General features: G+C 46.5%; 2 long non-coding RNA genes across 2 annotated transcripts; both read right to left on the reverse strand.

Moving 5' to 3' along the window:
• Positions 1-4,344: 4,344 nt before the first annotated feature.
• LOC125535090 lies at positions 4,345-5,168 on the reverse strand. Its single transcript, XR_007294579.1, has 2 exons — positions 5,093-5,168; positions 4,345-4,688 (listed from the first exon to the last, which is right to left on the reverse strand). It is a non-coding gene; the product is annotated as an uncharacterized LOC125535090 (long non-coding RNA).
• Positions 5,169-5,349: 181 nt separating this feature from the next.
• Positions 5,350-6,222, reverse strand: LOC125535097. Its single transcript, XR_007294580.1, has 3 exons — positions 5,715-6,222; positions 5,518-5,620; positions 5,350-5,440 (listed from the first exon to the last, which is right to left on the reverse strand). It is a non-coding gene; the product is annotated as an uncharacterized LOC125535097 (long non-coding RNA).
• Positions 6,223-12,254: the final 6,032 nt, after the last annotated feature.

Genomic DNA, 12,254 nt, shown 5'->3' on the forward strand with positions numbered 1-12,254 from the left:
AGGGAGGCGCACCAGGATGGGCCCTAAGGCCCATACCCCCTTAGGGTTTGCCCCCTTTCCACCTCTTAGGCACCTTGGGCCCTTGTGGGGGGGCGCACCAGCCCACCTGGGGCTGGTCCCCTCCCACACTTAGCCCACGCAAGCCTCCGGGGTTGGTGGCCCCACTTGGTGGACCCCCGGGACCCTCCCGGTGGTCCCGATACATTACCGATAAACCCCGAAACCTTTCCGGTGACCAAAACAGGACTTCCCATATATAAATCTTTACCTCATGACCATTTCGGAACTCCTCGTGACGTCCGGCATCTCATCCGGGACTCCGAACAACATTAGGTAACCACATACAAACTTCCTTTATAACCCTAGCGTCATCGAACCTTTAAGTGTGTAGACCCTACGGGTTCGGGAGACATGCAGACATGACCGAGACGTTCTCTGGTCAATAACCAACAGCGGGATCTGGATACCCATGTTGGCTCCCACATGTTCCACGATGATCTCATCGGATGAACCACGATGTCGAGGACTTAATCAATCCCGTATACAATTCCCTTTGTCTATCGGTACGATACTTGCCCGAGATTCGATCGTCGGTATCCCAATACCTTGTTCAATCTTGTTACCGGCAAGTCTCTTTACTCGTTCCGTAACACATCATCCCGTGATCAACTCCTTGATCACATTGTGCACATTATGATGATGTCCTACCGAGTGGGCCCAGAGATACATCTCCGTTTACACGGAGTGACAAATCCCAGTCTCGATTCATGCCAACCCAACAGACACTTTCAGAGATACCCGTAGTGTACCTTTATAGCCACCCAGTTACGTTGTGACGTTTGGCACACCCAAAGCACTCCTACGGTATCCGGGAGTTGCACAATCTCATGGTCTAAGGAAATGATACTTGACATTAGAAAAGCTTTAGCATACAAACTACACGATCTAGTGCTATGCTTAGGATTGGGTCTTGTCCATCACATCATTCTCCTAATGATGTGATCCCGTTATCAACGACATCCAATGTCCATGGTCAGGAAACCGTAACCATCTATTGATCAACGAGCTAGTCAACTAGAGGCTTACTAGGGACATGGTGTTGTCTATGTATCCACACATGTATCTGAGTTTCCTATCAATACAATTCTAGCATGGATAATAAACGATTATCATGAACAAGGAAATATAATAATAACTAATTTATTATTGCCTCTAGGGCATATTTCCAACGAGTATGTGGCAACTCCTAAAGTTATGAAATCATGGCAACTACATTAGATCAGACCATACATGGCAACTGCAGTTGAGCAACCATGGCAACTGCAGTTGTCCGACATGGCAACCGTAGTTCAGCGACATGGCAACTGCAGATAAACGAACATGGACGAGGGTCTGGACCATGGCAACTGCGGGCGCGCGGTGGGCGTCACGCGTCGCGTGCGGGACCAGAAGGGTACGAGGCCTGACATACGGGTGTGTGGGCGTTATCAACTTCGCCCACACGCACGCGTGTGAGAGGGTTCAGGAGGGAAAAATATGTGTGTGGGCATTAGTTGTTTTGCCCACACATAGGTGTGTGGGCTGGTTGCTGTCCATGCCACACGAGGCGTGTGGCACAACTACCCGATATACCACACGTGTGGCAGTTATCGGGACCCTTTTTAAACATATCTTAGAGCATCTCCGACAGTTCTTTCTTAAAAACAAAAACAACTAAGAAATTGTTATCTGGCTGATGTCAAATATTAAGACTGTTCCAGCGAATGCCTTCATCACCATCAGATCTAAGGGCTAAGGCATCAATCTGGGCGCACGTCTACTGGCCACGTCCATCGCCCGCAGGCGTTCGCTCCAGGATGGAACGGGTGAATGAACCCAGCTGTGCTTATCTCATCCACCCTCTCGCCCTGCACTCTCTAGTCATGAAATCACTGTTTTGATCTTTTTCTAAACTTAAGCACGATTTGACCCTGCTTTGCAAAAATTTAATGACCATTTTCCTACCATCGTTGTACTTGGTGATACGGTATAAATGTCAATCACCACGGTCCTCGACAATAGGGTAGTGGTCAATGTAGACTGCGCCGTCAGCCCGCGCTGACGTGGATAAGTTGCTCCCGCCACGGTCTGCGGTGGTAGGTAGTTATACCCGACCGCCAGAGACCATTGTGGTAGGGTACTGAACAAGTAACTCCACGGGTGGGGCTGTGGGTGGGGCCCACCCACCACAAAGCATGTTTCTTCCTCCTCCCGTCAACTTACAGAGGTTGAACGCCTTTCTCTTCTCCTCCCAAATCCCCCCTTTTGATCTTCTTCCTCTCTCTCGGCCATTTTGGTGGATCTTGGGGGAAACCAAAGAGGAAGGTAAGCTCCTCCAATCCCACCAATTAGTTTTTGAATACCCTTTTCATTTTGATCCTTTTTTTAGCACTAGGTGCAACCTAGGCCTTCAACTAATTTGAATTTCGGTGATGTTTTAAGTTGTTTAGTATGATATGATGTAGTAGAGTTGTGTGGATGAATGCATGGAAAGATTGTATGGATATGTGGTACTATTTCTTTCAATCTTTATAGATGAAAAAATTGTATGAGATATGTTGTATTTGTTTTTCAATGTGTACTCAAATAGAATGTAGATTGATAGTGGATGGTGAATGCATATGTATTGCTATTTGGAAAAAGATATGTACAGATATATGGAAAATTTGATGAAATTATGAATATATGCAAGTGTTATGATGATTTTTTTTCTATTCCCTTGTTTGTAATTGTGACGGTGAATGCATTTGATGAAACCTTTTCTATTCCCTATGGATCTACTGTATGTTATGAATGAACAAATTGTATGGATATGTAGTATTTGGTTATTTTCTCAATATTTATGGATTGATGCGTATTGCAATTAGTTGATGAATTCATATGCATTGATAGTTGTAGTAGATATTTTGAAATTTGATGAATTCAGTTGGAGTATACTATATGGTCAAGTTGGAGTATATATATCGGACAAATGTTTCCTACCCCCTGTGGTAGTTACCACCACTTGCGTATTGTATGTTGTGTATAGTATATGTCAAAACCGAGAGTATGTATGTGTGATATATAGTATATAACAATATTTAGATAATATCTATACTAGTTTTTAGATAGTATGTACCATATTTTAAGCATACTCCTTTTTACGTACAAATATGTACATATTTAACGAATATAACAAAAAATATGGGCTCATATGCAAAATTTTCATGTAACTTACTTTGAAATATTTTAGATATAGTATATGAGCATATTTAAAATGATAAAGTAGTATTTATAGTACTACAGGATAGTATATGAGACGTGAGGTAACTACCCTCGGGTGGTAGGATATATATATAGGTAAATTATTTGGGGCACCTAGGTGCCAGTTACGGCAACTCCTATTCATTAATGCATGGTGTACAATTGACAAAATAATGATTTTCCATGTTTTGTTTGCATGTACTAGTATCCTAAATAGTCAATGATTCCTTTCCATAACAAAAAAAATAGTTTGAACACTTATAATTGAGTACGTATAGATGTACATGTACCCGAGATGCCCACGTGTATATGTTATTAGAACGTGATACCAATTAGTGGGTATTATACCTAATGCAACTTTGTATACATTGATGTTACACCCCATGAAAATATACACATAGATATCATACATTTTAATTAGTACTAGCTAAATACCCGTGCGTTGCTACGGGAGCCAATATGTCACAACCAAGATTATAATGAAAAAACATGATGCGCTGAGATCACCAAAACATCTACTCGATCTTAATTAGAAACATTATATTTTGAGCAACATTAAGATAAATAAGCATCAATTTCACATATCAGTGTCAAAGCAAGCATGAATCAAGGATAGTAAACACAAAGTTCAAACTAAAGGAAGCAAGTTCACATCATGATAGCCAAGTTTACCACAACTCTCTATTTCAAATTATTTCCCTACAATGTGTGGCTACAATACCCCCATAGACTTGCAGGAATCATAAATCATAGGGGATTCCTGTCACCGTACGTCATTGATTCCCGTCATATGTCAAATAGGAGATTCCTCCATAATGTGCGTTCATTCCATGCATGAGTCAAATATATATACTCCCTCCGTCCCACAATATAAGATGTTTTTGCAAGCTGTTTTAGCTTGTAAAAATGTCTTATATTATGGGACGGAGGGAGTAAATCTCTAAATTCCGTATTAAAATGTTTTCTCGCAACGACAAACAGATTGTAGCAGTTCAAATTAAAATGGCAACTTTTTGTCCTCTTTAACCAATCCATTCTCCCATATAAACATGAAGGAAGTAATAATGCATTATGATCACACTGCTTCTTGTCCATTTAGAAAGAAAGTCAATACTTCCTCCACAACAAACTCAAGATAGTAGGATGAAGAAAACAGTACTGGATTCCTAAACCACAGTGTGTCAAATTCTCAGACAAATTACTTGGCATTTAGATGTTTATTTTCTCAATCCATACTTCAAACCTTACATATGCTAGCAACCAAGATTTCTTAAAATTAGAACCTCCCCATGGTCCGGCTCCTGCAGAGTACCGGCTCACCTCGTCGTTCTCGTGTTCTTTGTCTGCTGAGGTGGCATCAGCTCTATGATGCCCTCCTCCAAGCTCCCTTTCTCATCACAGTCAGCCTAAGATTTTTTTTGAAAAGAACCTTGTTGTTTATAGATGACAACAACAGCAACAATATTTAGACACACATGACCAACACTGAAGAACTTCGTAAGAGCTACTTGTTTTATGTGTGTATATAAGCTCCCACATTTTGCTACAAGTTAGAAAAAAAGATACTCCGTCCAATTCATAATAATTGTTGTACTAAAGCAGCGTCAATTATTATGGACCGGAGGGAGTGGTTAGTTTCTTTTTTCAGTTTGCAAGACATAAGATTATATAAAAACCGTTATTATCGCTACTTTGTTTTTCTCTCCCAGCAAGAATACATAGATGGAAGAAAATATATCTGTGTATTATAATTGAATTTATTTTCTGTCCCAAAAAGAATATGCATAAATGTGAAAAGAATATAGCTTACAGTAATATGTGTGATCCTTGTTCCATCTACATAGTTAAGAGGAGAAACAATGAATACACCTATAAATTTGATCGCACAATAATTCTGCAGTGCAAGATAATCAAAGAGGATAATATACAGTGAGACTGACAATCATAGTATTGAAAAGAATTACCTATAAATACACAGTGAGACTGACAATCATAGTATTTGATTGAGCCATGAAACATCAACCTTTTTATTTGATTCTACATCAAATAAGAAATATTTAAACTCATGTGCTGCACAATAGGCAAAAGACTTCCTAGAAATCCAAACAGAGTGGAAGAAAAATAGACCAATTCTTCGTTCCCAATAAAGAACTGTAGTCTGCAGGTAATTAAGCTATAAGTTAATTGCTTCAGGATTCAATAAGCGACATGTGGTGAAAATTACCTGTGTTGTACCTTGTGGAGATGTATAGAATACTACGAACACGGAATCAAACGATGGACGGCCAATTGTCATCAGCGTGATGTGGCTTTGTGCTTTTGAAGACGGGCCACAACTCTGAAGATTGGAGAAAAGGAATCAGAAGGGGTGTGGCCTCCATGCAGTTCCGGTGACGGCGTGCTTGCAGTTGCAAGCTATAGACTGAAGGTACCTTAGAGTTTACCATGGCCGTGACGAACGTCACTCGGCTGACTCCGATCTGCCCCTCCGACCCCGCCGCAGCAATTGACGGCTTGCTCCTCCCTCCAAGAACCCCATGTACCAGCTCCCCGCCTCAACATGCGTTTGCTACCCTATCCTCAGCTACGACAGAGGACAGAGTTGGCTGCTCGTGGCCACCACCGATTTTGGGGTTCGGGGACGAGCAGATCCGGCAGGATTGCTCGGCGTTGGGGGCGGGGAGCATGCATCCAGTACGACATCATAAGGGAGAGGAGCGCGACTCCAGTATGGCGATGTCTGCTGGGAAGCACGACCAGATCGACGAAAGGCTCCGCGCATGGTAGGGATGATGGTCGTCTAGCCAAGCTACTGTATGCAAGTCTCGCGGATCACCAGTCTTGGTTCCCACCGATGGCTCCGATGAGAGGTCAAGTGGAGCTGGGCCATGGGCCTTGGTGAGGGCGCCGTTGTGGGGTTGCCGAGTTCCCTGACCGCCGTGGAAGTTGTCCCCAAGAAAGGGGCGGTAGGTGCTCGTCGCCTTTGCCAAGTCGAGCGATGAAGGAGAGAAGGCCGCTGTCAGCGCCCCTAATCCAGCTGACCCTGCACCAGCCGCTGACAAGAAGGACCCAGGCGGCAGCGACCCGATCGCTGCCTCTCGACCCATCAGGACCAGGAAGCCCAACCCAACCAACACTGGACCACAGTGGGCCCGCTAAGCCCAACTGCCCGACTGGCTACTTAAGGCGTGTCCCACGGAGACCTGTGCATCCAGTGGATCACGGCGGCGGAAATTGTTCTTCCTTTCCCCGATCCCCTTCCTCCAAATTCTTGTACCAGTGACTGTAATCTCATACCTGACATTCGAATTCGTGAGTGTCGGTGTCAAAACCGGCGGATCTCGGCTAGAGGGTCCCGAACTGTGCGTCTAGGCGGATGGTAACAGGAGACAAGGGACACGATGTTTTTACCCAGGTTCGGGCCCCCCTACCCGAGATCCGCCGGTTTTGACACCGACATTGGTGCTTTCATTGAGAGTTCCTCTGTGCCGTCGCCATCAGGAAGGATGCTTCATCCCATCTTTAAAGACGGCACCGTTGCTAAGGGAGCTTTGGCTGTCGGCCAAACTCTCTGGCTAGGCGGTTTTCTTATGACCGCCTGTTCGGCTGCTGCGCCGACGATGACCTCTCGGGTCATCAAAAGCAATCTTCATGTCAGCTCAGAACTCGCCGAGCAGTTAGACCCAATGGAGCTCTCTTCCATAAACGAGCTCTTGGATCGCATCGCCGCCCTGGGAGTCGCTACGGATTACGACCAGATTGGGCCTAAACCCGATCTGAGAGAGCTTAACTCTCCTCAGGTCACCCATCACGTTGCCGTGGTAGAGGGACAGTGCGGCGACCCTTCATCTATCTTAAGGACTAGCTACGTCCGGATTCCCGATCCCTCCAAACCGGATACCCACGGAGGGGAGGACATCACTCAAGACCTGAACTTAGAGTCAGGCGATGGGCTAGATTCATTGGACAACATCCAAGAATCCAAACTTCCGAGTTCGGAAACTCCTTGGTCTCTGAGTCTCAGATTGGGTGAGGTTTCGGATTTAATTCCACCCACCCACCCGAACATACGCGATCTATCCCAAATTAGGAAAAAGCCCGAAGAAACAGTACATCATTGCTGGGCCAGATTCCTCCTGGTTATGAACAGGATCAAGGACTGCCACGGGGAAGACGCAATCTCATTCTTCTGCAATAATTGCACGGACAAGGGAATCCTCAACGCCATAAGTCGCCGTGATATTACACGCTTCGCTGACTTGGCGTCCATAGTACAAAAGTACTGTGCGATGGAAAGCGCCTGGAAAACTGAAATAAAATTTTGGGACAATCCGGACCTGAATACAAACCCAGTCTGAAATTAAAGGGTGCATCATCGCCAGACACCCAGGTTAAACACCAAAAAGCAAAAAGCCTCTACAGAGCATGGAACCGTACTGGAAGGGTGGCTTAATGGACCCTGTAAAATTCAAAGTACAGAGGGCGCCACACCAACTTACAGCCTTAGAGCATGTTGGATACTCCGGCAGGTGGCCAAAATTGGCGAAGATCTTCTAATTCCGGAGGCCACAGAAAGCCACCCCAGGATACCGGTACGGTATTAACAGTCTTCGAGACTTTCGCATCAAATAATATGCGAAAAAGAACACTCGCAGCCTTGCCGAAGTCTACCAAGTAGCAACAATAAACCCATGGAGTGACACGGCTATTACTTTTAATGCCAGTGATGAACCTAAATTCCGAACAGCCCGAGCACCAGCCGCATTGGTCCTCAGTCCAATAGTGGACGGCTTTCGCCTTACCAAGGTACTCATGGATGGAGGCAGCGGATTGAACCTCATTTATGAGGAAACCCTTCAAAAAATGGAAATAGACTGGAACCGCATTGAGCGAAGCAACACAACCTTTAGAGGAATAATCCCCAGTCGGGAAGCGCGTTGTACAGGAAAAATCACACTAGATGTGGTGTTCGGCACGCCGGATAATTACAGGTCCGAAGAGGTCACGTTCCAAGTGGCCCCGTTCAGTAGCGGATACCACGCTCTGCTAGGGCGGGAAGCGTTTACAATCTTCCAAGCAATACCCCATTACGGGTACATGAAGCTCAAGATGCCCGGGCCGAACGGAATCATCACTCTATCTAGTGATCCGGACATAGCACTCCGCGCCGAAAATAAGACAGCCGCATTGGCCCTTGAGGCACTATCTGAAGCCCTAGCAGCTGAGGAGCTGACTGCGCTGCGCTCCACGGTGAACAGGGACGATGTGATACTCGACAAAAGATCCAAGTCCACCTCCTTTAAACCAGCGGACGAAATAGTCAAATTCCAGGTCCATCCAACGGACCCCAATAAAACAGCTTCCATCGGGGCACAATTAAACCCTGATGTAGACGCCGCACTGCGAGAGTTCCTACGTGAGAACTGGGACATTTTTTCCTGGCACCCTTCAGACATGCCAGAAATCCCACGCAGGTTGGCCAAACATAGCTTAAATATCCTAAAATGATTCAAACCTGTCAAACAGGCTCTTCGGCGTTTTTCCGAACCTAAGAGACAGGCCATGGGAGAGGAGCTAGCCAAGCTATTGGAGGCCGGATTCATCAGAGATATAAAACATCCGGACTGGCTAGCAAGCCTGGTGATGGTACCAAAGAAGGACAAATCCTGACGCCTGTGCGTTGATTTTAAAGACCTTAAAAAGGCTTGCCCAAAGGATCCCTTCACCCTCCCCCGCATCGATCAAATTATCGACGCTACCGCAGGACACGATTCGTTGTGTTTCCTCGACGCATATTCCGGCTACCATCAAATCAAGATGGCAGAGTCAGACCAAGCCGCAACGGCATTCATCACACCATACGGCCCATTCTGCTTCAACACAATGCTCTTCGGGCTCAAAAATGCCGGCGCAACATATCAGCGCATGATTCAGACATGTCTGGCAAACCAGATCGGCAAAATAGTGGAGGCATACGTAGATGACGTGGTCGTTAAAACAAGACATGTCGAATCTCTAGTAGACGACTTGAGGCTCACATTTGATAACCTCCGAACATACGACATCAAGCTCAACCCAGAAAAATGCGTTTTCGGCGTTCCAGCCGGAAAGCTCTTGGGCTTCATTGTATCCGGTAGAGGAATTGAAGCAAATCCGGCCAAGATCCGAGCTCTGTCACAATTGGATATCCCAAAGGACCTCAAACAAATACAAAAATTAACCGGATGCGTGGCAGCTCTAAGCCGCTTTATCTCCCGCTTGGGAGAAAAGGCACTACCCCTTTACCGCCTCCTTCGGCGCACCGATCACTTTGAGTGGACGGATGCAGCCACGGCCGGACTCGACGAAATAAAATCCATATTGGCAACAAACCCAGTCCTGGCCGCGCTAAACATTGGCGAACCAATGCTATTATACATTGCAGCAACCCATCAGGTTGTGAGCGCAGTTCTCGTCGTCGAACGAGAAACGGACGGACACAAATTCCCCCTTCAAAAGCCGGTCTATTATGTGTCCACTGTCCTCACTCCGTGCAAATCACAGTACCCGCATTATCAAAAGATTGCGTACGCGGTATTCATGGCATCCCGGAAGCTGCAACACTACTTTCAAGAGTGTTCAATCACAGTAGCCTCGGAAGTACCACTCCATGATATTATAAACAACCGTGACGGGCCGGATTGCAAAATGGGCCATTGAGCTCCTCACGTTCGACATAACTTATAAGCCACGGCGAGCTATCAAGTCGCAAGTTTTGGCCGACTTCGTCGCAGAATGGACGGAGGCCGAACTCCCTAAAGAGTACGACACATATTCAAACTGGATCATGCACTTCGACGGCTCCAAAATGTTGGCCGGACTAGGGGCTGGCATCGTTTTAACATCCCCCACAGGAGACATAGTTCAATACGTACTCCAGATTATGTACACAGACTCCAACAATGCAGCCGAATATGAGGCCCTTTTACATGGTCTCCGGATGGCAGTATCCATGGGCATTCAACGCCTAGAGGTGCGCGGGGATTCGAACCTTGCGATATCCCAAATAAATGGAGACTTCGATGCCAAGGATCCAAAAATGGCAGCTTACCGCAATGCCGTCTTAAAAATGTCGGCTCGGTTCGAAGGGCTCGAATTTCACCATATAGCCCGGGAAAATAATCAGGCGGCAGATGTCTTGGCACGCATCGGCGCAAAACGCGATGCAGTCCCCCCCAACATCTTCTTGGAAAGGCTATTCAAGCCATCCGTAGTATGGGAAGGGGAACCCGGCAATAACAGCCTAGACTAAACTGCACTGCCCAACACCAAACAATCTGACATAATTGGAGGCTTTGCCAATGAAATCACACCTTCAGCCCACGTAATAATGGTCATCATCGCCCCGTGGACAGAACCATTCCTAGCCTACCTTACTAGGCAGGAACTCCCAGCGGACCAAAACGAGGCACGTTGCATAGTGCGGCAATCTAAAGCCTATAAAGTCCATGAGGGAGAGCTTTATAAGAAAAGCACTACCGGAGTCCTTCAAAGGTGCATCTCCGAAGAGGAAGGGCGGAACCTTCTGGTTGAAATTCATGCCGGACTCGGTGGTCATCACTCTGCAGCTCGGTCCCTTGTAAGCAAGGCTTTTCGTACAGGCTTTTATTGGCCGACAGCCCGGGCAGACGCTCAGGACTTAGTCCAACGATGCGTCGGTTGCCAGCTTTTTGCAAACCAAAGCCATATGCCACCCACTGCCCTCCAAACTATCCCCATCACTTCGCCCTTTGCGGTCTGGGGGCTTGACATGGTTGGACCCCTTAAAGGCGGAACCCACAAGAAAAAATACTTACTGGTCATGGTGGATAAGTTCACCAAATGGATAGAAGCCAAGCCTGTTAAGACGGCCGAATCCGGACCGGTGATAGACTTTATATCCGGGGTCGTACACCGTTACGGCGTCCCCCACAGCATCATCACTGATAACGGCACGAACTTTACGGCCGATGAGGTAAAACTCTGGTGCAAAAACATGGGCATCAAGCTCGATTATGCTTCCGTCTATCACCCACAAACTAACGGCCAGGTCGAACGTGCAAATGGTCTTATCATGAGCGGCATCAAACCGAGATTAGTGCGGTCCCTTAAGGAATCTAATACGCACTGGGTAGAGGAGCTAGACTCCGTACTCTGGGGGCTGCGGACCACGCCGAATCGCACCACCGAATACACACCATTCTTCATGGTGTACAGCGTAGAGGCAGTTTTGCCCTGCGACATAATTCATGACTCACCTCGAGTGCGCATGTATGAAGAAAGAGAAGCCGAGCTCGATCGGCAGGACAGTTTGGACGCCTTGGAGGAGGAGCGTGACGTGGCAAAAGCCCGTTCCGCATTCTATCAACAGCAGACTCGAAGATATCAAAGCAGAGAAGTACGGGCCAAAAATTACAATGTTGGCGAATTAGTTCTACGCCTGCCGGACAAGAAAAAGGACAAACTCAAGCCCAAGTGGGAAGGTCCCTTCATAATTGACCAAGTCCTGACTGGTGGAGCGTACCGCCTGCGAGATGCATCGGATAACCGACTCGAGCCGGACCCATGGAACGCAGCCCGTCTCCGAAGATTCTATGCCTAGCGCCGGACTCTATGTTCGTCTCTTTCCTCTGTCCATTTTTTATACTTTCTGTCTTACATTTCTCTCCTTCTCCCCTTCCTTTCTCTTATAGCCTTTAAAGGCTCATCAAGTGACGCGCTATCCGCGCTCATTAAACCTGGGGGCTTCTTTAAACAGAAGCTTGTTTATACGGGCTTCATGCCCAACACATGTGTCACACTTCCGCATGTACCCTTTATTCAGCATTATATGCATCGATATGACTTAAGTTTTGGCCAAGTTGGGTTGCCTGGCTCCTGTGCTTACTCCTACATTCCCGATTGTTCGTCTAGGTGGTAAAGGGAGCACCTCTGCGATAGTTACTGCCGGATCA

The sequence above is a fragment of the Triticum urartu genome, chromosome 1, assembly GCF_003073215.2.
Source record: "Triticum urartu cultivar G1812 chromosome 1, Tu2.1, whole genome shotgun sequence".
Taxonomy (NCBI): Eukaryota; Viridiplantae; Streptophyta; class Magnoliopsida; order Poales; family Poaceae; genus Triticum; species Triticum urartu.